The sequence below is a fragment of the Psammomys obesus genome, unplaced genomic scaffold, assembly GCF_907164565.1.
Source record: "Psammomys obesus unplaced genomic scaffold, mPsaObe1.curated_primary_1811, whole genome shotgun sequence".
In the NCBI taxonomy this organism is placed as follows: domain Eukaryota; kingdom Metazoa; phylum Chordata; class Mammalia; order Rodentia; family Muridae; genus Psammomys; species Psammomys obesus.
This window is the reverse complement of record NW_026585987.1, coordinates 5,777,593-5,803,289: the sequence shown is the minus strand read 5'-3', so window position 1 is coordinate 5,803,289 and position 25,697 is coordinate 5,777,593. Positions and strand designations below refer to the sequence as shown.

The following is a 25,697-nucleotide window of genomic DNA, read 5'->3' as shown; positions in this document are numbered from 1 at the left end:
ACGTGGCAGGGCATAATGCAGAGCCCTGGAAGTTTTGCTGTTAAAAAGAAAGCAAAGCTTCATTGGGTCCCTGCTTATTCTCTCTTTGCCACTTTTCTCTGACTCCTCCTTCTCAGGGAAGGTGTGATTCAAATCCCTGGAGCCCCCTCAAGCATTGTCAAGCTGCTGCTCAGCATTGCTTGCTGGGAAATAAGGAAAGAAATTTGACACCGAGTCTCATCTCGGCTACTGAGAGAAATCTCATCTTTGAGGTCACTCGACTTAAAGGGCATTTTTAGTATTGTTTCGTCTATTCATTCGTGCAGTCTTGATGGAAGACTGATCCTGTAAAACGGATCCGGGGAGGGGTGGAATCAGAAATTTTCTTGTCCCCCTCTTCTCTGGATTCCGACTCCCCTACCACCTCCGTCACCTTGTAAAATTGGCAGGCTCTGGACCTTTTGCGTGCTGGAGAAAATCACTGTTTTGCCTCCAGCAAGGAACAAGCATGTTGCAACACTGACTCCTCCTCTACTGAAGAGTGAACAAGTGCACCGAGTTGAGCTTCTTCTCAGAGACACGCGGCTGGCGACTGGGAGCAGAGACTAAAACCCCCAGACGCTGCCTGCCGGGTCTTCTGGGCTGGGCTTTCCCCGCCTTCCTCTTCTGTCTTACTCGCTCCTCTCCTGCGATCGGGATTTTACCCAGGGCTCAGGAGACAGCTTCACCTGCGGTGCTAAAGCTCACGTCCTTTGCAGGAAGTGCTCACCACCTGGTATGGCAGACTTTTCTCCCCAGCAAAAGTGAGTACCCAGGGCAAACAAGGCTGCGCGCGGCCAGGGGCGGCGCGGGCGGGTGCTCTCCCCGGCCACGGGTTCGAGGCTGCGTGTGGGAGCAGAGCAGTTGGCTGCAGGCGTGGACAGCTTGGGCAAGTGCCAGCCAGCAGCGAGAGCCTGCGGGTGCGAGGAAATCCCATCCCGTGCTGTGACCGTGCCTGAAGCCAAGCTTTGATGCCCCTCTCCAGAGAAGCTAAATAATATGCCAAGGTGCTTGGCCACCCACCCCAGCTTTCACAACTGCGCTCGGCGTATTTTAAAATATACCTGCAAGCGCGCCCTTGAGAACGAGTTTCGGCAGCGTGATTGTGGGATTTCTGGGGTTGCGGGTGGTTTGTGTCAAAATGAAAAGCTGGGGAGATAGTGAGGAGAGTGGAAAGGGCTCAGGCGAGATGGAGCTAACTTGGGCAATCTCCCCGCCGGCTGCCCAGGTGGGTGTCCAGCGGGGATAGTGAGTTACCTGAGGCTCGGCGCCCCCGCCCCGCCCCCCTCCCCCGAGGCCGCTGAGTAGGAGCAGGGCTGCTCTCCCAGCCTTAACCTGCATGTCCCTTCTCTAGGAATTCAAGCCCCAGGGCTGGAAGTAGGGACACACTGCTAGAACAGATAGCCAGGGTTCAGGGATCAGAGAAGGGGGATACACTCCCCAACCCAGACTGGGACAGCTGAGGCAGGGGAAGGCAAGGGCTGTGCTTGTGGATTTTTGAGCAGAAAAAATACCCTGTTAGTGACCCCTACCTGTGTGGTAGGGAAGCAAGCCATGTTTCTCTAAATACGAGCTTGTGATTGAGCTTGAAAATGTTTGCAACCTGTTAATTAATCTCACCGGGGTAGGAGCTTCCTTTGATCTTCATTCATGGAATTGGCTGGAAAAGGTTTCCCACCTGAGTGTCTTGGCCAATCCTAGCTCTGCCTCCCTTGGCACTACATACAGTCTTGGGTGTTTACCTCCTTATGGCCTCAGTTTACCCTTCAAAATGTCGGGAAACTAATCGTTCTTTCTGTAAGTTAATAGAGGTGCTGGACAGTGCAGGAAACGGGAACGTTTTAATTTTTGATTCGGCGTTTTCAAAGTAGGGGTCCTTTTGAGAATTGATGATCATTTCCCCAGGGCGGAAGCTGTGTTAAGGGACAGATGAAGAGTTTCACAGGGACATCCCCTGTTGTCCGTGCCTGAAAATCCCTTTAAAGATGCTCTATCACAGGCACATCCCGCCAAGCTTTTGCTGCTGGCTGTGCAGGCTGTGGGGATAATTGGTAGTGTTGGCAGGGTCTGAAGCAACTGCGCTGCTGGGAGAGACAGCGCTTCTTCCTAGGGCACTCACTCTGTGTGTCCTCCATGTCTTCACCAGTCTAGGAGCTTCCAGAGGACCCCTCCTCTCCACTCTTAATGTCTTACCCTAGAACAGTGGGTCTCAGACTTCCAAATGCTGCCACCCTTTAGTACGCTCCTCATCTTGTGGAGACCCTCAAACACAGGTTGAGAACCACTACCCTGGAGGTTTCTGTCCACAAACAGCACTGGAAAGCGGCCTACGGGGGCGGGGGGGGGGGTCAGTTTCCACATGAGCCAATGTTCCTCAGGCCAACTGGTTGAGTATCAGGGAGCAGGGCTGAGGCTTCGCAAGGAGACAAAGCTTGATTTCTCCCCAAACACAGTGTGACTAAGAAGTAATATTCCTTTGGGCATACGAACTTTGTCCTTAAAGGTCTAGAGCATTAGGAAGACTGAGAACCACTGGCCCAGAGGGTCTCACACCTTGTACAAACTGGAGCCTTCTACCAGCAGCGCAGGGGCTGGATAGCAGAAAGTAGGAGGTGTCGGAGCCTGAGAGGCTGCGCTTCAAGTTGGAGCTACATTTCAGCAAGTCACTGGATTTCTCTTGAGTCTCTCTTTTCGTGACCCCAAGATGGAGAATAATTCTGCTTTACTTGTGTGGTTGTTAAGGAAAAACTGTTTGTATCATGCCTGACCCATGTTCAGTGATCAGCTGTTCTCATTAACGTTACTGTGACATTGTAAGTGTCCATTCCCTCTAGAGTAGTTCGCTGTCTCTCCTGTCCAGCTTACATTACCAGGAGAATGTACCAGCTTACATTACCGGGAGAAACTGGCTCATTAGTCTCTAAGATGAGAGAGAGAGATTCAGGATTCAGGGGCAAGTTTACTCTCTCAGCTGTGCTATATCAAGCAGAACTCTGTGTATTGGCAACAAATAAAATACTTCCAGATTGGCATGGATTCTCAGCCTTTCTCTCTGTACCCTTTTGGCCTATAATTCTGAATACAAAGTAGCCATCTCTGTCTATAGCTACAAGCAATTGAGTATGAAACCAGAGAAGTCCCCCAAACCTGTCTCCAAATGCACTACAAACTGTCTCTGCAGAGATAAATGGCTCCATCACTGTCTTTCGTTGCTTAGTACAAGTTAAAATTTCAACTCAACTTAGAGCCTCCTTCATTTCCCTGGCCTTTCAAGTGCAAGTAGAAGAAAATATCAAACTTTAAGGAGAAGGAAATTGTGTACGCACAAGGTAGGAAAGACGGATGACCAGCGTGTTCTTTAGAGTGCTTGCATGCAAAGATGGTAATATTGATACCAGTCGCAGAACCTCAACAGCACAGCATAGTAAATACTTCCGCACAGCAGTGCCTCAACTGATTATCACAGAAACACTGAAGGTATGAATTATCCTGTGAAGTTTTACAGAGAAGGAAAATGAGGGTTAGAAGCATTTACTTCATTTTCCAAGTCCGCACAGTTTGGAGTAGAAACTCTGGACTGTCTGACTTTGACATCCATTTTCCCCCAATACCCAGTGCTGCCAACCTTCCCAATATCAGAGCACCGTATCGTGCCAACTGGCCTTGGATTCTTCTCAAGGGCAGGGATAACCGCATGTGGTAGACGGCTTTAAGAGATGTGAACGCATACTTTATTTGTGGTACATGTTAACTGGTAGCAACAACAAACCTCTTGTGGATAGTAATTTTCCAGACTCTTCTCAAGCTCAGCTGCTAAATTTGAGATAGTTGATAATTCAGTATCAGTGGATGAGGCCAGGGCTGGCTGGCTGCCTCTCACTTCCTGGGCAATCCTTTCAAATTCAAAGAATCTGGAATTTTTATTTTCTACTAGTTTTTGCATCAAGATAGTAGTTACATTTGTAAAATCCTGAGTTAAAGATTCATTCACTCATTCATTCATCTGTGTTCTGCCAAGTATTGAGTAGTTCACTGTACTATGGAGGAAAAAGCAGAAATCTAGTTTTGGTGGAGCTTCTTCATCAGGAACAATGGTAGTTAATAGGAAGGTGAGCAAACATAGAGAGAGCTTTCATGGTCTAGTGAGATGGACCCATAGGTAAAGATGTGCTGTGAAAACCTGGAGACCTGAGTTCTATCAATGAAGGAAAGCACCAACTCCACAAAGTTGTCCTCTGACCTCCACACAAATGTTGTGGCACACATAATGCCTGTACACAATTATAATGATGACAAATAAATCTATTTTGAAGATAATTCCAGACATCAATAAATTCTATGAAGAAAATGCAGAGATTATAGAACGATGTGAGGTTCTTGGGTACTTGAAATAAGGCTGATCTGAAGAGTGGGTGTGAAAACACTCCAGATTTCAAACACATGGCACCCCATACATAAAAAAGCAAATTTGCTCCTAATTTTAGTTTGTTTATTGAAATGATAAATTTTAGATAAACTGGCTTAGGTAAAAATTAATCAGTTTTACCTAATAGCTTTTAATTTGTTTTAATGTGGTTTAATAGCAATTCAAATCATATTACCTATTGACTATCATTACATTTGCTTGAAACAGCACTACTTAAGACTGTTAACTTGACAGAGATATAATGGAAATATCCTCTCTTCCCCTTTCTCCTGGACATATCTATATTCTCTATGCTTGGCTAATGTTCTTCTCATGTCTGCAAAAATTCAGTTATTTGATGAATTAAGAGGTAAAAACAAAAACCCGCTTCCCGCTCTTCATGCTCATGGTATACAGGGGACACAGTGAAAGCCTATCCCATCGTGCTGATGTTGAATTTGATGAAATCAACTCTAATTTGGTAAAAGTTCCCTGTGTCACTAGGATACAGCCCCTCATCCAAGAAAAATCTCAAGAAGCTTTTCCACAAAATCCAGTGATCAAGGAAACATTTTTTTTTTAATTCTGGATTTACAGTTTTGTCTTTAAATTACTTCCTAAGATTGTGTTTATCTTTCTTAGCACTTTGGAAAGCTGAGAAGAAGATAGCTAGGATTTCACATACATGTGCAAAGCTTCTTGGGTCATCTCCTTTGGTGAGAAGTGTGTTTCCTTTACTGGCCTTTTGATTAAAACAGTTCAACAAGAAGCGTTCTTCCCTCTCCCCCGCACCTCCCAACCCCTGTCTCTAGAAGGACTACTTCTGGAGCATCACAAAAGGTTGTCTTTGATTTCTTTATTCATTGGCTAAAATGGCACTTGGGAATGTCACTGAATTAAAGATATAATTTGTTTCTGTTGTTTCATTTATTACAAAAGGGAAGAACAGTCAGAAGCTGCAATGGGAGGAGGCTTCTGGCTTGGGAGATCATGTATGCAGAGTCTAAGTTTGTCCCCTCTGCAAGTTGTACATCAGGCTCACTCTCTTTCTTCCAATAATACTGGAATAAGTTTAGAGTTGCTATTATAATGGCGCAGAAAACACTAATGGAGAAATATACTATAAAAATCATCCTGGTTATGTCATTGATAGCCTGAGCACTGCACGACTCTGTATCCACTTACCAGCAAGGAAATATTTTTTTTTTTTATGTAGCTAGAGCAGAACAAAATACAAAATACAAAATGTTATTTGCATGCTTGTTGGGGCATGCAAATAACATCAGCTCACAGCAGTTCATTTCCACTGGAAATCTAAATCTGGGAGAAATGGTTAAAAAACATAGCTGATTTGAATGAACTTCAATGGAACTTTTACTGAACTTCAGTGACTCAAATCCACAACACAGGAACATATTATGTGTGTGTATATCAAATATATATGTAATAGAAATACATAAACATGTACCAACACATACATATGTCTATATATACAACACACACACACACACACACATATATATATATATATATATGTATGTATGTATGTATATATGGAGTATATTCTCTAAAGACAAAATGTAACATGAGCATAATTGTCCACTGGCAATGTAAGAGAACATGTCCTGGGTATGACATGGATGATACAAGCAATTAGACTTTGGTGATTCTAGAGGACATGATACATACAAATTCTACAGTTCATTGCTGAGGGCCCGATGAAGGTTATGAGTTGAGAATGAAAATAAACTAAGTCAAAGGAGAAAAAACCATCCCAGAAGGAAACACACTGGAATGTGTGACAGGGGAAGCATGCATCAGATGTTTGCTGATGTGGTTTTAAGAAAGCAGTAAGCCTAGTTCAGTGACATGCACTGCGGAGAGTTACCTGGAAAAGTCCTAATGTTACAGCTCTGTCACTGCAGCCTTTTTTTTTTTTTTTATATATATATATCCAGGATTGGAGTCTAGCTATCAGTGTTGGCCTATTATGTGTTTGTTCGTTTGAATTCTCCAGAGTGTTCCAATGTGAAGCCAGAATTTGAATATCATCACTATAAGAAATAAAGGAAATTCTTCTGAAGGACATACAAAGAACAAACAAGAAATGTGGTCAGTCTTTACTTCGTAGAAATTTTATCTGCTTATGTTTGTTTACGCAGACTTCCAAATAATTGCCATCTTGGGTGATACACCAAAGGCTCTTTTTGACTGACCCTTCCCATGCTCCATGTGCTTTGGGTGTGCCCAGAGTCCATTATAGCAAAGTGTGGGCACTTGGCAGCTTTCAGTTGTTTTCCACCACCAGCATTTGCACAGTCCAAAGGGTTTTATCACTACGTCTACCTGTGTCCAAGCTGGCTAGTCTACAATAATCTAGAGCTCCTTTTATTTCCCCAATTTTACAAAATGCTAAATGATGTTAACGGCTTGCCCTGGGCCATGGTGCTGGCTAGGATGGAGGAGACAAAGATTAGAGTCGTCAGCTGCTGAATTCTCTATATTGTATTAGGCTCCCAAAGTGAGTCTGCCCGGTCTCCTGTTAGTGACAGAAGTCTTTGTAATTTGTGTTACACATCAGTAGGTAGAAATTACAAACCTCCTTAAGCTGGCAGCCATGGGACACCATGGGTATCAGCTGCCAGAAGGCAGCCTGACGAGTGTCCCAGAAGACGTGGATCATTACTCAAGTGATACTTGGTCATGTGTACTTATCATGCGAAACTCTTGCTTTGGGAAGTGAGGGCCCTGGTGGCATTCTTGCTGACTGCAGTGCCTGACAACCTTTCTGATCTCTCTTGTTGCTTCTTGAAAGGATATTGGCTCCTTCTTATATAGGAGAAAGTGGAAAGGAAGGAGGAAGGAAGGGAGGGAGGGAGAGAGAGAGAGGAAAAAGAGAGGGGGAGGAGAAACAGAGAAATAGAGAGCCCATATTTCTACATCTGTACCTTTAATTTATTTTATTTGTTCTTACATTTTTTCCTAATTTTTATTTTATTTTTGTGTATATGAGTGTTTTGTCTGAATGTATGTACATGTATCACATGTCTGCTGGTGACAAAAGAGGTTGAAAGAGGGCATGGGATTTTCTGGAACTGGAGTTATGGGTGGTTATGAGCCAACCATGGGTCCTAGGAAATGAACCTGTGTCCTCTGCAAGAGCAGTGAGTGAGCTGATCCACTGAACCCTTTCCTCAACCCTAATTTTTATTTTATTTTTAAATTATTGTATAATATATTAGATATGATTATGGAATTTTCAAACAAATTGTATATAATTTCCCCCCCCACACACAAACACACACCTTCCCACTCCTTCTCTCCGACCTTCCTCTCCTTGAAAGCTTATTGCTAATCTTTGTTTTACTTTCATGTCCTGTGTGATCTATCGTCCTTCCCCCAACCATTTCTCAGTACCTCTTTTTATTCTTTCTTGGTCTTTTTTCTAGTCTCGTAGGCTTTATTCATATTTTTAAAGACAAATATGGATAGATAAACAGCTCCTACATTACAAAGTAGGATCAACATATTAGTGAGAATGTGGGGGGGTTGTTTGTTTGTTTGTGTTTGGTTCATCTTGTTTAATATACTGTTTTCCAGATCCAACCATATTCTCACAAATTTCATGATTTTGCTTTTTCTTTTCAATTAAATAAAAATCAAATGCAATAAAATTCAATACACATATTTTCTTTATCTATTCATCTATTAATGAACATCTACGCTTGTTCTATCCTTGCTCTTGTGAATAGAACAATAACAAACATGGATATACTGTGAAGAATGAGGAGATCTTTGGGTATTTGTCCAGGCATAGTATGGCTGGGTCACATGATAGTTATACTTTTAGAGAAATCTCCAAGTCGATTTGTATACCCACTAGAGGTAAATAAGTTTCTTTTTCTCCACGGTGTTTGCTATTACATTTCTTGATGATGAGCGTTCTGACATAAGGCAGGTGATGAGGTGGTATCTCAAAGTGGTTTTGCTTGTTTGAGACAGGGTCTGACTATGTGGTCCTGGCTGTCCTTAAGCTCACAAAGATCTGATTGCCCTTGCCTCCTGAGGACTGGGATAGAAGGCATGTTTCATCATGCCCAATGCAAGCTAGATTTAGTATATATTTCCCTAATGGCTAAAGATATCAAATGTTTTTTTTTTTAAATACGTATTAGACATTTGTGTTTCTTCTTTGAGAATGATCTGTTCATTTTCTTAGCCTATTTGCTTGTGTCAGGTTGTTTAGGGGGTTGTTGTGTTTGTTTGTTTGTTTGTTTGTTTGTTTGTACATGTTGTATGTATATAGTATTTAATTTTGCAGTTATGTTTAAATTCTGGATATTAGTCTCCTGGCAAAGTTTCTCTCTCATTCTGTAGGCTGTCTGCTTTTCAAGCTGCATGTGTAAAGAGTTCCTTTTATAAATTAGGTCCTTGTCAGTGGTGATACTAACATTCCTTCTAAAGGATGGTAGAAAAGAGCCAGCCTGTCACAAGAAAGATGGCAGTCTCTTTAGGGCAAGAAGGCAGGTCAATTCACATCACTCTCAAGTGCTTTTCTTTTTCTCTGTCTCCAAATCCATTACTAACATAAGAACAACTGCCAAAGACTCTAGCTATAGCAAAAAAAAAAAAAAAAAAGAAAAAAAAAGCAAGCTCTAAACCAGTGATTCTCAACACTGATTGCACAAGAGGATCACCTTGGGAGACTTAAAAATTACCCGTAGGCCCATTGAGTCAGGTTCTGGGAATGGGGCCTGAGAGTCTGTATTTATTTATAGTTCTCCACGTGAGGATGACATGCATTCTTAAGAATTGCTTCTCAGCAATAACCCAAATCTTAATTGCTTGTATCTGTTTCATTTATTGCTTGTATTAAGTCACATGACTCAGAAATCTAAATGATGCTTTTCTTTTGTAGCAATTTCATTACTCTACATTTACACTTGTGTGATTTTTTTTTAGTTTTGAGAGTATAATTTTTAGCACAATATTAAGTTTTCTCCTTCTCTAAGCAGACTCCAACCTCAAAGGTACCCCAATTGATCTTAGCACTAAAGGTTCTTATATATAATTTGAAAGCCAGATTGCCAGAAGGTTAATAATTATGAGATGGAAATATAAAGGTTGAGCTTGCCTGCCACCCATGTATTGAATTTCTCAATTATTATGTTGATCTTAAGTTGACCAAGACTTGCTTTCATGTCTTGGCCATTATAAGGTCAATTAGTTCCATTCTTAGCATATCCACACCCTTATTAAAAGTATAATGACAGTGATAGTTTCCAAAGACTGTCATGGATAGGTTTTACCAAGTTAAGTTTGCCAAGAACTAACTAGGTTGTATAATGACATTTCATACCTGGGAAAAAAATCACTTGGATTCTAGAAACAACCTGCAACTGACTAGGCAAGGAGAATAATGAAGATTTGTTTGGAAATAATCAATTTCAAGTCACCCTATATAATAAAGAACTGGGGATGTGGAAAATAATCCTAAAGCCAATTATGCACAGTCTAGCCGAATTTGAAACTCTAACCCTTCTCAGGAAGTTGTACTAATATAAGATTACCATGCTCTCAAATTATGCAAGTGAAAAGATGAGAAATGACGGCACTGTTCTCATTTCTATAGTGTTCTGAGTTTGCAAGATTAGTAGTAAACACAGACACTGCTGAAGGGGTTTCAGGGAGACAGATGAACAGAGCTCTGTTGCTTAGGAAGCAGTGAGAACATCTGACAGTTTTACTCACTCACTTTCCATTTGTAGAGGTTCCACAGTGCCCTATGATGAAGGGTCCCAGAGATGAAGCAATGCTATGTTGGGGGAATTCTACTCCAGTGATAAAATAATATAGGTTCAGGGTTAGAAATCAAATAAAAAGTTGATGTTAAGAAGAAAAAATAAGACGGAATACAGGAACTAGCGGCTTATGAGTTTCACTTTAAATAGACTTTCAGGAGTTGCCCTCTCTTGGGTTATGCAGTCTAATTATCAGACCAATGCCAAGAAGAAAACCATATAAAAACCTGAGAGAAAGTCTGCTCCAGGAAGAGGGAGTGTCAAGAGCCCAGTGTGCATGAGAAACAGAAAGGAGGCCAGTGTGAGTGGACCTCAAAGGGGCTGAGGTGATGTGGAAAGAGTAACAGTGTCTGAGATCATGGGATAGAATTAGAATTTTAATTGCTCTGAAGGAATTGCGGGGGGAATTCAAGCAGGGGAGAAATGGGTTTTAAAACATAGTTTTAACATTATTGTGGCGATGGACTATGAACCAGAAGTAAAGAGATCAGGTGATGCTGACCAGATTGATGTACAAGCAAGGGAGAGAATGGGTTATGTTAAGTGACAGTGGTAGAGAAGAAGGGGGCTGGACCGAGTGTAGAATTCAGAAGTAGGAACAGCATAGCTTCCAGACAGCCAGACCGTGCTAGCAAACCTAATCCTGTCTGACATAACTGTTCCCTCCCTATTACAACTAGAACCATTGGATTGAACTGAAAATCCAGTAGAATGTAATTGTAATCAGAAACATTAGTAATTTGAAGCTTCTATTATTCAACCACAAGAAAATGAAGTCCATCTAAGGAAAAATTTCTGTTTGCTGTTGGTTACCTTCTGACTGTAAAAAATTCTATTCTGTGTCAAGAGTGATCTGGTAGAGTTTGTGTTTGTGATTACTGTGTTTCTGGTTAGTTCTGGAATGGTTACATTCAGACAGTTTATCTTTTCTGAGCATTTTGACATTGATTGTATTTACCAACTCCTTGACTTTATTGCTTGTGCAGTTGCTCAGTTTCTTCATAAAAATGCTAAGGTGGAAATGGCAAGTAGTTAATAAGCCCTTAGTATCTGCAAGAACGCTCTTGGAATTTCATGTTTTAATTAATTCAGTCATCTCACCTATCCTTATGATAATTGGGTATTCTTGTTGTGGTTTTACAAATGAGGATATGAAGCATCCTAAAAGACGTTTAATCCTGAGTGCAGTAGCCCAGAAACAGAAAGACATGCATGGTACATGCCCCCTTATAAACTAATATTAGTGATATAATATAGGATAAAATTACTAAAATATACAGACCTAAAAAAGCTAAACAACAAGAAGGACCCTGGAAAAAATGCTTAATTCTCATTCAAAGGGCAAACAAGATAGACACCGAAACAGTGAGAGAGAGAGGGAACAGGACAGGAGCCTACCACAGATGTCCTCTGAAAGACTCCATCCAACAGGGATCAAAGCAGATGCAGAGACTCATAGTCAAACCTTGGGCAGAGCACAGGGAGTCTTATGGAAGAAGGGGGAGATAGAAGTATCCGAAGGGGACAGGAGCTCCATAAGGAGACCAACAAAGCCAAAACATCTGAGCCCAGGAGGTCCTGCAGAGACTGATGCATCAACCAAGGACCATGCATGGAGAGGACCTAGAACTTCTGCTCAGATGTAGCCCAAAGGCAACTCAGTCTCCATGTGGGTTCCCCAGTAAAGGGAGCAGGGACAGTCTCTGACATGAACTTAGTTGCCTGCTCTTTGATCACCTCCACCTGGTGGGGTGGCCTTATTAGGCCACAGAGGAAGAGGATCCAGGTGGTCCTCATGAAACCTGATAGGCTATGGTCAGATAGTAGAGGAGGAGGACTAAGAGAGGTGGATTGGGGAAGGAGAGGGAAGTAGGGTAGGACTGGAGGAGGGGGCTACAACTAGGATACATATGTACACATATATTGGTATATACATACATATATTTATTTATATAAGTTTGGCTCTGAGTTTCAGCATCTGATTCGATTCCCTGTTGGGTGGAGCCTTCAGAAGACCCTCTATAGTATGCTCACATCTTATTACCTCTCTTCCACTGCTTCTGATGTCTATCCTGTTTGCCTATATTTAATATCCACTTATGAGTGAGTATATACCATGTGTGTCTTTCAGCTTCTGAGATACCTCACTCAGGATGATCTTGTTTACTTCCATCCATTTGCCTGCAAATTTCATGATTTCCTTAATAGCTGAGTAGTATTTCATTGTGTAAATGTGCCACAATTTCTGCATCCATTCCTATGTTGAGGGACATCTAGTTGTTTCCAGATTCTGACTATTACAAATAAAGCTGCTATGAACATGGTTGAGCAAATGTCCTTGATGAATGGTGGAACATCTTTGGGTATATGGCCAGGAGTGGTATAGCTGGATCTTGAGGTAGTGCTATTCCCAGTTTTCTGAGAAAGCGCCAGACTGATTTCCAAAGTGTTTGTATAAGTTTACATTCCGACCAGCAATGGAGGAGGGTTCCCCTTTCTCCACAGCTTCTCCAGCATGTGTTGTCAGTTGAGTTTTTTACCTAAACCATTCTGATGGATGTAAAATGGAATCTCAGAGTCATTTTGATTTGCATTTCTCTGATGACTAACAAAGTTGAGCATTTTTTTAAGTGTTTCTTCACCTTTTGCTATTCCTCTGTTGAGAATTCTCTGCTTAGCTCTTTACCCGCCTTTTTTTTTTTTTAATTGGATTTTTTGGGTTTTTTGGTGTATAATTTCTTGAACTCCTTATATATTCTGGAGATTAGCTTTCTGTCAGATGTAGGGTTGGTAAAGACCATTTCCCAGTCTGTAGGCAGTCGTTTTGTTCTGTTGACAGTGTCCTTTGTTTTACAGAAGCTTTTCAGTTTCAAGAAGACCCATTTATTCATTGTTGATCTTAGAGGCTGAGCTGTTGGTGTTCTGTTTAGGAAGTTGTCTCCTGTGCCAATGAATCTGAGGCTCTTCCCCACTTTTCCTTTTTTTCACAGATTTAGTGTATCTTGTGTCTGGTTTTATGTTGAGGTCTTTGATCCACTTGGTCTTTAATTTTGTGCAGGGTAATAGATATGGATCTATTTGCATTTTTCTATATGTAAACAACCAGTTGGACCAGCACCATTCGTTGAAAATGCTATCTTCTTTCCAATGCATGATTTTGTCATCTTTGTCAAAAATCAGGTGTCTGTAGGTGTGTGGATTTATTTCTGGGTCTTCAATTCAAGTCCATCGATCCACCATTCTGTTTCTATGCCAGTACCATACAGTTTTTATTGCTGTTGCTCAACAGTACAGCTTCAGATCAGGGATGTATACCTCCAGAAGATCTTTTACTGTAAAAGATTGTTTTAGTTATTCTGGTTTTTTTTATTTGTTTTTGTCATGTGAAGTTGAGAATTTTTCTTTCAAGGTCTGTAAAAAATTGTGTTGGTAATTTGATGGGAATATGATCATCTCCTTAGAAACTGAAAAAGCATTTGACAAAATCCAACACCCATTCATGTTTAAAGTCCTGGAGAGATCAGGGATACAATGCACATACCTAAACATAATAAAGACAATATACAGAAAGCTTATAGACAACATCAAACTAAATAGAGAGAAACTTAAATCAATCCTGCTGAAATCAGGGACAACCACAAGGCTGCCCACTCTCTCCATATCTCTTTAACATAGTACTTGAAGTCCTTGCTAGAGCAATAAGACAATTAAATGAGATCAATTGGATTCAAATCAGAAAAGAAGGAGTCAAAGTATCACTATTTGCAGATGATATGATAGTATACACAAGTGACCCCAAAATTCTACCAAGGAATTCTTACAGCTGATAAACATCTTCAGCAAAGTGGCTGCATACAAAATTAACTAAAAAAAAAAAATAGCCATCCTGTATACAAAAGACAAATGGGCTGAGAAAGAAATTAGGGAAACAACACCCTTCACAAAAGCCACAAAACCCATAAAGTATTGTGGTGTAACTCTAACCAAGGAAGTCAAAGACTTGTGTGAAGAGAGAAGAAAAAAAAAAAAAAAAAAAAAAAAAAAAAAAAAAACACCTTCAAGTCTCTTAAGAAAGAAATTAATGGAAAGATATCCTATCTGGCCATCCTACCGAAAGCAATCTACAGGAGCACAATTCTTCAGCTAGGTCTGAATACAGTTGCCAACACCAAGGGCCAGTTGCTACACACCCTTCTTGTCCTCACACTCTTTCTGCCCATTACTCCTTGTTCCTGCAGAGTACCCACCTGCCAACTCAAGCAGGTTTACCTAGTAAGCCATGAGAAAATGTTCTACTTACCCTAGAACTTGGGACACTTTTAAAAACAACAACAAGAAAAAAAAGGCATTTTTTTCCCATCACAATGTTTTTAAAATTTTGAAGGGTTTTTTCCTCTGGAGTTCCATTAAGAGCAATAAAGCAAAGCCAGGGGTCACAAGAATTTCACTCTGTATTCTTGGCCTTCCACTGTGCAGCCACTGCTGTTGAGAATTCTTTTCTCCAGTGACTTGACTTCCCAATAAACAGCATGACGGTAACAGACTTACTAGCCCCATCCCCTCCTGGAGATGATAATAAGAATGGATTTGTAGATTTGAGGTTTAGACAAAGAAATCAATTAAGATTTCTTTAATCTACATAATAAACTCTTCAGCAATGTCTGTAAGGTAGTAATTATGATGACTCATCTATGCTGTAAATTTAAGCTTGATAAATATTTTAATTAAAAAATGATAACAATCTTTTATTTTGCGGCAACTGCCATAGGGAAATTTTCAATAGAGACTGATAGGGATTGTTGGGATTGTTAATTTTAATCAAAGCATCAATCTGTTCCTTCATCTGTTTGTTTGATTTTTCAATAAAAGTGTTATTAAGATGTTATATAACACATATCACACATTTCTCATTATTTAATTAAGTTCCAGATTTAAAACTGCAAAAGGAAGAGAAAACTATGCTCTTCATTAAGTTTTGAAGGTTGCCCTGGCAGCATCAATTAATTAAAAGTTAAAAGCCACTTCAAATAGTTGAATAGTTTCTAAATAGCCCAAAATAGTATAAAGGGTTTAGTTTTCTTGTTTTGTTTTGTTTTTATTTTTGTTTTTAAATCAGCTTCAAGTCATTAATGTACACTCTTTCCTGGAACACTTTGTATTAAACATAGCAAGTGTAGCTGTGCCCTTGTGTGATACCAAGTCATGCAGGGATCAGCGCAACAGGAAGGCAGCTAGAAGATCACAGAATTAATTCCATTACTTTGCTGGATGTGTTTTGTCTCTCTTTCGGGAACTTTCTGATTTGACCTTTCAGATGACTTCCTAGACATCATACCAGTGTTCATATCTGTGAATTTTAAATTTTCAGTTTTGCTCAATTTTTTTTGCTCAAAATTTTCAGTTTTTTGAAACTAAAGCGACAAAATAAAAAATGCATGAAGACTCTCCAGCCTTTCAAAACTTTCAAAAACCCATGTGTGAGAATATGGACCAGATCTTCATATTAAGTCTTCCCATTCCCGGGATGTTATGACTCTATGAAGCCAAAGGCTACTGCCCCATTGTTGACTCTAGCTATTACCAGTGCTGACTCTTCATCACTCTGGAGTTTCTCTTTTAAACTCAAATATATTATTAAGTGTGTTGATTTAAGGATAAACTGACCAATTTTCAGAAAGTACAAAGAAAGAGATGGAATTTAATGGGAAGCCCTCCTCTGCACTGGCAGGCATGCTTTATCAATAGTAGGTCTACAAATAATTCAGGTAGGATCCTGGCATCTAAACCTGCTAAGACTCAGTCTTATTCAGTGACTTGAGATCAGTATTATTTATAGTCCCTTTTGTTTTCAAAACTGGTATATGTACCCACTTTCAGGGGACTAGAAGTAGATTCTCCTTTTACTGTGAGCCGTGGGTCATCACAGATTTTGAAATACCACCACAGAAAAGGACCACATAGGTTGTATATTCAGAGCGCTGGGTAGAGTTGGAAAATCAGTCAGTGAAATTAGCTCCTTGTTAAGATATGGAAGATGGATGAGAGAAGGCAAACTCTGCCCTGAAGGAAAATTCTTAAAATGTGTTTGCATCCATATTGCAATGTCATTACTTTTATCATTACTTTATGCCAATCATATTCTCCTTGACTGACAGCACTACATTTTAAGATACCCAAGAGCAGGATTGTCATAGTTTCTCTATTATATACTTCCCCAGAGCTCACCCCATTTCCTAGAGTCCCAATGCCCATTAATGGTAAAACTTAATAAACATTTCAAACCACCACAGACAAATAGGAAGAAAATAGCTGTCCATATGACTGTTGGAAATGAAAACTAACTAATCACCTGTATAGGTCTAGGTTCTAAGACTGTAAGGCAGAAAACTGTCTTTGTTGTTGACTTCCATTCTGAGTTGTCCATGCCTGCCACACATTTGTGATCAGTTGATTGTATGCATATCTTCTAGAAGCATCCCTTAGGGTTTTAAATGAGGCCTAAGGAATACATTTACCTGCCTGTGACAATCCCTCTCCACTATCATAATTCTCTAGTCTAAAAAGAACTTCTTTCACCGGGTGCAGTGGTGCATGACTGTAATCCCAGCAACTGGGAAAGCAGAAGCAGGTGGATCTCTGTGAGTTCAAGGCCAGCCTGGTCTACAAAATGAATCCAGGACAGCCAAGTCTACACAGAGAAATCCTGTCTAAAAAACAAGAAGAAGAAGAAAAAGAAGAATGAGGAGGAGGAGATGGAGGAGAAACATGACAAGGAGGAGGAAGAGGAGAAACAGGAGGAGGTAGAAGACAAAGAAGAATTACTTCTTTTTCTTCCACTCATTCTACTGTAATGGCCCCACAGAAGCCCATAAGTCATCTTTGTTTAGTTTTCCTCCCATTTATTGTCTGCATTCCTCTTTAAAATGCCTTCCTCCTCTGAACTGAATGTCCTTATGAATGTGCCAAATAACCTTATAAACCAGGCAGGGCAAGAAGGAAATGCTCCTGGAGTTTTCATGTAAACCACAGTGGAACTACCTAAAGTAGGGTTGCCAGAATCTTTCCTAGAAGTTATGAGGGGAAACATGTTAGGATCGGTGAAAACTCCCATCATCCCTTGAAATAGCTTCTCTGGTGCCCCTATAAAATGCAGTTGTGATAAAGCTTGATATCTTGATATCCAGCTGAGTTAAAAAGATAAGTTCTCAGTGCCAGAGCCCTTGTGTCTAATCCTAATGCCTTAGAATTAGGCTTTTCCAAGGATTCAGAACTGGCTGTGGATGAGAAAATTCTTTGCACATCTTGCAAGAAAGACCATTCACTAGAATCAGGCAGACATCACATAAACTGCACGGGAGGAAGTTATGGAACAAGTTAGTGACCCATGGAAAAGTTTCCAAACTTCTTTTGAATATTGGACTGATGGTTTGTAAAAGTAAACAAGCCCATGCTTGCATACCAGGACAATTTTGAGGGTGGTGTGATCTCCAGTCTTCCTTATCTGCTCCATGAGTCTGCACCACCACCAGCCCATGCATCACATGGAAGGAAGGCCCTGGAATGATGGCCTGGCCACTGGTTTGCTGGTTCGGTGCATTGTCCACTGGGCCACAGATGGCACACTTTCCAGGCTATTGTTCTTGCTAAATATTTATCTGGAGAGCTACATTATGAGCCTTTAGGGTCCAAATCTGATAACTATGCAGGAAAACTCCTCAGGAGAGATGGGCTAGAAGATTACCTCAGTATAACGTCTCCATTTGCCCTACATTTGATGCCAGCAGGCAAATCAGAGCTCGTTAGGCAGTGTATAATTCCCAGAAAATTGAAGGTAGAAGCACCTGTTCTTCTGGTAAAGCCAAGGCAAATGTAAAAGTCTCAGAAATACGGCAGCACCATTGGCATTAGGCACAATTGAGAAGGCTGGGAAAATCTCATTGCTGGCGAAAGCAAAGCTGGCCACTGGAGTGGGAGAGCCTGCTAGACTGGCCTCAGACTGGACCAAGGCCTGAGTGGCCAGAGGCAAGACTGGGCTCATAGAAACTGAGCCTGGGGCAGTGAGGATTGAGAACAAACCTAACAAAGTAGATCTGTTTCCATTTGTGAGAGATGGAATGATATGGGGTTTCTGACTCACTAAACCATCTAGAAGGCCAAACCATTGTGAAGAGAGAAACTTGGATTCCTCTGGCTCCACGGAGGGGCCCTCAGACTTGCATAGCGCATGCCACAGTTGAAGGTAACCACACGAAAAGAAACAGGGTTCGATGTTTGATGTCATGGTTTATAATTGGTTCTGTTTGTGTCTATCTAATTTCTTAAACATTTTTGTGATTGTTGACATAAATGAAACACTTTTATTTGTAAAAAAAAAAAAAAAAAAAGTGTTAAGAATCCTAGCAAAACATTACAAGAAATTAAAAATATAGAATTTAACAGCTGTACCACGAGCCACATACCCTGTGTTACACTGTTAGGGGAATCGAGAACCACAGTGAGGGCTTTGGAATCTAAGGCATAGGCCAGGATAATAACTTCAGGTTTGCGAATTTCTTTGAGAATAGTATTTCACACAGGGTACTCAACAACTGAAAGATAAAGTAGACCCATGCCTTCTCACCACAGAGATTATATACGGCTTTGGCAAATGCATGTTCAAGTGTAAAACAACTTCCCTTCACAGTAGTGTTTCATGAAACCTCATCTGCAAAGTGGCCTTGACTAAACACTTTTCAAATCATCCTTCTTTAGGAGCAAAGGATTCCTGACGGGGTGTGATTATTATATAATATGATTATGCATGTAGCGAAGACGTTGTTCAATTGCCAAGTATTAAGCTTCTCTAAGAATCTTTCCTTTGTATAAGTAAGCAACTGATTCTGCGACTTTCTGCAAGGAAAAGTATCCAGAAAATAGCAAGCATTCACTGGGCATAGAAAGACGACACTGGCTATTATTGATGGCTGTTAAAGGTTAAATTGTAATGGAATCATACTGCTGGGGCCTTTTTTTTCCCAGTGCCAGGGGCTCAAACCCAAGAAGATGTTATGCATGGTAAACAAGTACTCTAACCTGACTTATACCCCTTAACATTGTTACAGCTTTTGTTTAAGTTTAAATCTTTCTAGGGGATTTGATGTTTCAGAAAACATGAAGGTAGTGTAGTAATTTCACCCTCAGATGCACAGCTCCCTGCCTTCTAACTGATAACAACCTGAAGGATGAACCAGGTACAGTTAGGAAGCATCTTCTGCCTTCTCCTCCTATAGCAATGGCCTCGATACTCCAAGCAGTAGTTTTAGACAAAAATTCTGGGAACTCATCTATAAGTGAATCCTTTTTGAGAATACATGCTCCGTTATGCATATTGGAAACAAGAATTCCACAACAGTGTGATAGTTTCCTAAATCCCTTTCCTATGTAACTGTTGTGATTATCAAAAACATGTCATAGTGCATGCGTACAAATTAATCCTGTGCTAATGAACCTTACTGTGATAAAGCTCACACCTACAGGAGGAAGCCATCATTTCAAAAGCCTAATTTTTAATTCTTTGTGGGTAAAGACTAGGAAAGTGCACTGTGTTGATCTAGACACCAGAAGCCCTGTGTTCTATCTAATTCCATCAAACTTTATGATGTGTTTTTGTACTTCTGAGTTTCATTTCCCCAAAATTCAAATGATTCTGAGTAGATGGGAAGTCAAGAATTGAAAAGAAGGGAGGGAACCACAGGGGGGATACAAAGTGAATAAAGTGTAATTAATAAAGAATAAAAAAACAAAAAGAAAAAAAAACTTAAGTGTGATAAACACGTAGAAAATATACACATAAAATGGACTCTGACATAAGTAGCAATTTAAAATCAACATTTAGTGATAAAGAAAGGGAAGAAAGTAATTTTTTGCTCGTGTCCTATAAAATATTAAAATTCTATGTACTCATTTTAAAAAAAGAATTGAAAAGAGATAAACTTAGCCAGAAATTTTGTTGACTCACTGTCTTCCTAAACTTTACAAAGCATCACTAACTTTGCTACTGCAAAGATAGGATGACTAGCAAATGGGATTATCTTCATATGATTACTCAGAAGTGCTCCTCTGGCCAACCTTCTGCATCTACCAACAGGTGATATCTAGAGAATTTCTTTTATCCTGCTTAGCATGAACATCAAATAGTCTTACTTGTCCTAGACTGGAGTCATTATATTTTCTGTAAGAAATAATAATTGTATTTTCGACTTTGTAGGCCATATGGCCTCAATTGCTCAACTCTTCCCTTTTCATGCAAAACTAACGACAGACCATGCACAAGTGCATGAGAGTGGCTCTGTTTTGATAAAAAACAAACAAACAAACAAACAAACAAACAATAAGAAGAACCAGTTGACCTGTAGACTGGCTATTCAAGATTCTTTGAATTCCAAGTATCTATCAGAAGTCAAAGCTTGATTTATTTATTCTAAATTAAGTCTAAGCTATTGCTATTTAGTCTATGTTCATTAAACACTTTTCTATTATAAATGACCTTATCTAAATATTTGCTTAATCTATATGTACTTAAATAACATTAACAGATCATGAATCTTTTGTCAGATACTGATTTTTAGAAGTTTTGTTTACCCTATCACTTTCGTAACCAATAATAAACGTACCTCAAGATAGAAACTATTTTAGGTTAACTCTGTTGGATTGTGCAACAGATTCTCTCTCATTTTCATAACTCTTATTTTTAAGAGGTTTTGCATAATTGTAGTATTAGAAAATGATTTATCTAGCCTGACCTTTTCAATCTTTATATCAGGCACATCTTATGATATGTAAGATGTGTAAGATCTTATGTATCTTTGCATACAAAATTTTTCTAATCTTCATGATTTGTCCTTAACTATCCCTAGTTGCTCATCTCCTTTGTCATTCTATGCCTCTATCACTGGGTCTCATTAGTCTTTGTTAGTCCTTGAGTTGTAACAGCTCTACTAGAACACTGTGTTCCAGGGTGGTCACACCAACTCTCCCTAATAATGGAGACTGTACCTTTTGAGAATGATGAACAACAACAAAGAAAGTCAGAAGTGTGAAAGTGGGGTAGAAATTGAGAAAGCACGGATTTTTGAGGAGACAAAATGGACTACATGAAAAGAAGACATTGTTTCTTGTAAACTTCCCTGAGCTATTAATCTGTTCATAATTCCTTTAAATTTCAGTTGTGACCACAACTAAGCTTTAGTGTCAAAAAGAGTAAGACTAAAACTAACATCCTGCTTTGCCGAGTAATGATCATGTAGTAATTGAGAGTAAAGATCTCTGCTAATAGTTTGTCTCTGTTGGATTGCAAGCCAAGAGTTTACAAAAACCACATTCCTCCTGTGGGGTGAGGAAATCTGGGACATATTTTAACATAATGGGCTAAATAACTCTGTTACTCAGATCTGGGAAATTTTACTTTGCATTGGGTTTTTTCCCCTACCTCCTGATCCAGTAAGAAACATTAACCTGCATTAACCAAACTGGGTTATGGAAAAATTAGGCTTTCATTGGAAGTCTTGTGTGGGATTTCAAATTAAAATTTATCATCATCATCATTGGGAGCTATCCTGTGAAAATTCATGAATCAAATATTTCTCACACTTGTAGAAACTGTCCCAGGTGCTGGAGAGATATTAATAAGCTGAGAGGTCTCTGTCTATAAACTCTATATGAGTTTATGGGAGCAAGGGAACAGACGTCAATCAAATAAGTCCCCTGAATGAGGATGTAACTCAATTGTAGGCAACTTGCGACACACACAGGCATAGAAATCAAGCCCGTTGTTAAGCGTGGTTAGGACAACAAAAGAATAGAACGTTATTATCTCAGAGATCAACACCCCCCCCCCCCGAGAAAGTGATGACAGACCTAAGTTCAAAAAAGAAACAAATTTCCGTAGTTACAGAAGGAGCACTTTCAGCATCACTGAAGTGGAGAGAAAGCATGCATGCACATATGTGGGGTGGAAGAACAATGTGGCTGACCCAAACTGAAAACAGTTGAGGAGAAACCGGAAAATGAAAGCATTGCCAGACCACTCAAGGATAAATAGAAAGTCTGTAGGGTGTGTAAGGGGAGGTATAGCTTGAATTTTGTTTAGGAAATCAGTAGAAATTGTCTCCCTTAATGTTTATGAGGTGTTCCATTCTAGGCATCGGAAGTCCCCATGTCCTCCAAAACTGGCCAGTTCTGAACAGTTTGTGCCGAGAGTGTTCTGATCTTTGAAACTGTGTTTCTGGCTTTTGTCTCTGTTTCTGCCTTTGACTACCTTTCAACACATTTTGTCTCAGGAAAGAATTCTTAACCTTTGCTTTCCCCAAACAGTTTGATTGTATTTGGTGCTTTCAGGAGATGGAAGAAACTAATTTAATGTAAGAACAGACTTGCTAGCTTTTCAACATATTACAAAGTATGTCCCTGAAGTTAAGCAATGATTAGAATGGATTTCTAATCATTAAAATTGTGTGATTTGTTTTTCTAGCATTGCAAGTTAAATTAAAAAGAAAAAAAAAAGGCATCACTATTATACCATCACCCAGGGGAGAAAATAAATCACAATTTACTTAGGATGAAATGTCTTTCTTTCTTGTTAAAAAAAAAAATATATATATATATATCATTACTTCCAAAATTGACTATCTTTTCTTTCCAGTGTGTTCTCACAAGTGTATTATGACATGGTTTTGAAAACTTAGAAAAGTAAATGTATATATATATGCATGTTGGCTGCTGCATTATAGATGGCAATACACATACAGAGACTTACCTCACATAGATTACTTGATTGCGGATGTGTTAAATTAACAGATCAGTTATAAAAAACTAATTTAGATACCTAGTTACCCATTCAGAAATACTGATCAACTTTCTGTTTACATGAATATTCTTTTGAATTTCTTTGGAAAGCTTTGTAGCTTTTAATATTACAGGTCCTACATAGTCTTGCTAGAACATTCTCTGTGTTTTTTAATGTTATGTTTCATTATAAATTAATCTTTACCCCACATCTTCTTTTTGCACTGGTGGACTGTGAAATATATATTAATTATTTATCAGTTTAGACAGATTTTCTTTCTAACTAACCACTGGTTATAAAGCATGTCTCGTCTTAAGAAATCAGTTTATGGTATCTGTAAATAAAGATTTTTTTTCTCGCCATAGTGATTACATGTAATTTTTATCTGGTATTTAGATCATTGATCTAAATATTAAATCTAAATATTAAATAACGTTAAGATTACTGTAATATCAAATAATGAAAATAGTGAATATCTTTCCTAATTTCAACTTCAAGAAGACTACTTGTGGTAGAATATTCTCAATGTTCTGGGGATATTAATATGTCATGAGTCGGAGCTCTGAAATAAAGGAACTAAATAAACTGAATCAACTGACATCATCCCACTGTTTCTAGAATGGGTCAGTTAGGACATCAAATTTATGCAAATTTGATTCACTTTTCTTTTCTTTCTTTTTTTTGAGAAAAAAATTATGTCTTTTTTTTCATCTGTCTTTTGCTACATGCAAGGACTACATTGTTGGTGGTCATACTCCTCTTATTTCAATGAGAAGCTACTGTTAAGTTTCCAAAATATTTCATGTTTGTCGAGGTGAATGATGACTATATACTTCCCTAATCAACTTCTGGATGAAATGGTATATTTTAATCATTTCATCAAAGATGAGAATTTTAATCCATTTTCAACTCTTTTCCAAATATTTAAAATAATACTTTAAATTTTCTGTTTTTGGCTTACAATTAGTAAATGTTTCATACTAGGTGACTTAATAGTTTACAAGTTATTTTAGCTATCAAACACTGTATTCATTTTACGATGCAGTGCTGGATCATTGTGTTAACTTAGGCATCTTGCTTTATTAATTTTAGATCTTTCCTCAGATAGCTAAAGAACAACTTTTGGAAGAAACTATGTATAACAAGTGGTCAAATGTGTTTTGTGCCTTACTGATAAGCTCAGAGTGAGTTATTCCTCATGTGAAGTGTAAAAAATAACTTTCCTGAGTATGACTCTCTGGGTAGGGAATACTTGGCTTTTCATCTGTCTTCAACTTCTTTGATGCAGGATCTCTCTCTATCCTTTTCTTGGTCTCACACTCACTTGAGCCTTCTCCAAGCTAGGGGAGACAGGTGAGTCACCATGTCTGGCTTGACCTTTTGTGTTAAACTCAGAACAATCAGAGGTCATCCATAGGGATGCTTCACAGGACTGGCTCTGTTTCCGGAGTGCTTATGGCTTACCTGAGTTTTACTAAAGCAAAGATGTTTGTCTCCATGTACCCAGGCGTGACGTCATTTTTACTGATTTAGCATTTACAGAATCATTCATTATGCAGACTCACATTTTCCATTATTATGATACTGCTATATTTACTTTAATTTTTTTTTTTAAAGAGACTGATACTCCAACCAAGGACCATGCATGGAGATAAGCTAAAACCCCTGCACAGATGTAGCTCATGGCAGCTCAGTGTCCAAGTGGGTTTCCTAGTAAGGGGAAGAGGGACTGTCTCTGACATGAACTCAGTGGCTGGCTCTTTGATCACCTCCCTCTGAGTGAGGAGCAGCCTTACCAGGCCACAGAGGATGACAATGCAGCCAGTCCTGATGAGACCTGATAAGCTAAGGTCAGTGGAAAGGAGAGGAGGACCTCCCTTCTCAGTGGAGTTGGGGAGGGGCATGGGAGTAGATGGGGGGGGCAGGTGTGATTGGGAGGGGAAAAAAGGAGGGGGCTACAGCTGGGATACAAAGTGAGTAAGCTGTAATTAATTAAAAAATAAATTGAAAAAAAATAAATTGAAAAAAAATTTTTTTAATGTGTTTAATTGCTTACTGCCTCTATAACTCTGTTCAAATTTTGTCATTAAAATTTGAATAGCTCTTTTATATAGTGACAGTTTCCTGCAGTAGACATGTGCAGACAGAGGCTATGCATATACAGCTAAATCAGTCTTGCTAAATAACCTTTCCTGTAGGATCCACGTGATTGGCAGGAAAACAGCTATTTCCATTATTCCAGAAAGTTTCCCTCTACCACTCCCCAAGCAATTACCCTGCTGCAAACAACCACTGACCTCATTTCCGTCACCTTTAATTAGTTCTGTCTGTTCTAACAATTCCATCAGTGGGATCGCACATTATGTATGAGAACTCTTACTCTCCTTTTCACTTTCTTTGCCATGTTTTGAGACTTTCTCATGTGGTTGCTTTCATTAATCCACCTCCTGTAGGGCTGAGTAGTAGTCAGTGAATATAATACACTTCTTTTTTATTCCTTGGGAATTTCAGATAATGTACTTTGATCAATCCTTCCAGTCTACACCCCTTCCTTCTCACAAAACTTTGTATCTTCTCCCACCCCTATTTATTTATCTATCTATCTATCTATCTATCTATCTATCTATCTATCTATCTATCTATCTATCTA

The 25,697-nt window shown here is 39.4% G+C and overlaps 1 protein-coding gene across 1 annotated transcript in view; it reads left to right on the top strand.

Moving 5' to 3' along the window:
- The first annotated feature begins 571 nt into the window (after window positions 1-571).
- Window positions 572-25,697, top strand: part of Prlr (prolactin receptor) — a 199,129-nt gene continuing 174,003 nt past the window's right edge. Inside the window, exon 1 of the mRNA XM_055601031.1 lies at window positions 572-782. The gene's annotated coding sequence lies outside the window, so the exon portion shown is untranslated. The remainder of the gene's footprint in view (window positions 783-25,697) is intronic.